We start from the raw sequence: 2,178 nt of genomic DNA on the forward strand, positions 1-2,178 counted from the left end.
TCCAGATGCAGCTCATCACTCTCCCATAAATTATTTCAGCCTTACTCTACTCAGAGTTGGACCAAGCTTTGACAGGGAGAATTTATTTACTTTCTTTTTTTGAAACACACACACACACTCACACACACACACACACACAGAGAGAGAGAGAGAGAGAGAGAGAGAGAGAGAGAGAGATTGTTTTTCTGGAGGTTGTATTCGGATTACCAGTTTTTCCCACATAAGAACATAAGAACAGCCCCACTGGATCAGGCCATAGGCCCATCTAGTCCAGCTTCCTGTATCTCACAGCGGCCCACCAAATGCCCAGAAAAAACAGGTTCCACCGAGATTTGAACTCAGATCGCTGGATTCAGAGTCCAGAGTGCTAACCATTACACCATGGAACCCCACAGATATAATGGTATTTACTATTTCATTGGCATATGGATGATGTTGCCAGTCACTCAAGTCCTTAGACCCTTAGTATGGCCCAATGGCATACAACCCCCCACTTTGCAGTAAATTATAGTTCAGAGGGAAACATTGTCTGAATCCACTCAGTGCCTCTGGTGAAGTTGCTATTAAAAGTACTAGTCATATATAAAGCTGACTGACTTCTAGGCTGAGTTTATGAATTAGCTAACAGTGGATTAATTTGTTTTTCAGTTAGTCATTTGTTACCTCTTTTATTATTTTAATGATACCAGTGATGATTTTATTTTAACTACAAGACCGTAACCAGAAAAAATGGGAATGTGATTTATGTCGGGCTTATTGGAAAGGGTATCCAATGCATTCTGAGTTGCAGTGGGCTTTTGCTTTACACAACCACTGTTCAAATAAATGGACCACAATATTTAAATGTTCTGTTGTGCAACGATCAAATAAAACACAATCCATAATCTGTGACAGTTGCAGACCTACCATAAGGTCCGATAGAGCAAAAACCCCAGGCATGAGGCACCAGGACTCTGCGGAAGCCTCTCTGAGGCTCCTGACGGGGGCGGAAACTGTGCTTCGGGGGAACCAAAGCGTTGGGGAACCTCACAGAGGTTTCTCCAATGCGTTCCTGGGTCATGTGTGGCTCTGTGAGCCTCAGGTGAGTGGGGGGGTGTGGAATTCTGCACGGGGGTTGGCAGTAGCCCATGGGGGGGCACCATCACAGACCTTTGCCCCAGGCGCGGGGCTGGGGAGGTCTGCTGCTGGTCTGTGATTTTTTTTTCCCAGCGTTCTGTTATACAGCAATCATATGGTTTGCTAGTTGACCATAGGCTGGATGATAAGGAGGAGAGGAGAATTCCTATCTTACATGTAAAGCATTGGAGGCAACAGTGGACATGACAGATGCCTCAGTCAGCACTGTTCAAGTGCACAATTGTCAATTGGATCTCCATCTTCTCTGCCATGTATTTACATCAGAAATAGGTGTACTAAACAGTAGCTATGTGCTCATACTCTGCTGACCAAAAGTCCCATTACCACTACCACCCCTCAGCACTGAGGATAGTTACTCCCCTCCCTGTTCGGTCAGCCTGGACCAGCAGCTGGGACTTCTTGACTAGCAAACCACTTCAAAGGCCATGGCTCTTTGTTTGTTGGGTTGAAATATGGCTTTTCAAACTACAGTATTGGTCCTTAAGCAAGTTGCACAGAACACCTTAGTTAAGGCTGGACATAAGAAAAAGAAGATAATATGTAGAATTATATAAATAATGGTACCAAATATCATGACGCCTGCAAAGGATTATAAATTGGAGCCATAATTGTGCTAGATATCCTGAAAATCTAAATAAATGGAAAAGGGAGAGTGAAATTGTATGGACCATTAACAGTGAGAGCATTGTTATAATAAAGGACTAAACAGCATCATCATTATCTTCATTTATGGAAGCCATTTGCCTCAGTTATAGTTGATAATCCCAAGTGCAAATGAAGAGAATCTCACAAAAGGAATCTCACCTTGGGCACCAGGTTTCTATTTAATTACTTCACTACAATACTTATACAGGCGGGGAGAAGGCGTTTGGGGGCAGGGGGAGGGCCGGCATTCCTGGGGGCGGGCATTCCCGGGGGCAGGCAGGCGGGAGGCAGGCCCAGGATCTGGTGGTTATGCTGGATCCTGACCCTGTTCCCGAGAAGCAAGGAGCAGCCTCTAGCCACACCGTTCTGCCTGGATTTGTGTCACCTCTTGAGGTG

General features: G+C 45.0%; 1 non-coding gene across 1 annotated transcript; it reads right to left on the reverse strand.

Moving 5' to 3' along the window:
• Window positions 1-317: 317 nt before the first annotated feature.
• Window positions 318-389, reverse strand: TRNAQ-CUG (transfer RNA glutamine (anticodon CUG)). The gene has a single exon. It is a non-coding gene; the product is annotated as a tRNA-Gln (tRNA).
• Window positions 390-2,178: the final 1,789 nt, after the last annotated feature.

The sequence above is a fragment of the Tiliqua scincoides genome, chromosome 5 (assembly GCF_035046505.1).
Source record: "Tiliqua scincoides isolate rTilSci1 chromosome 5, rTilSci1.hap2, whole genome shotgun sequence".
Taxonomy (NCBI): Eukaryota; Metazoa; Chordata; class Lepidosauria; order Squamata; family Scincidae; genus Tiliqua; species Tiliqua scincoides.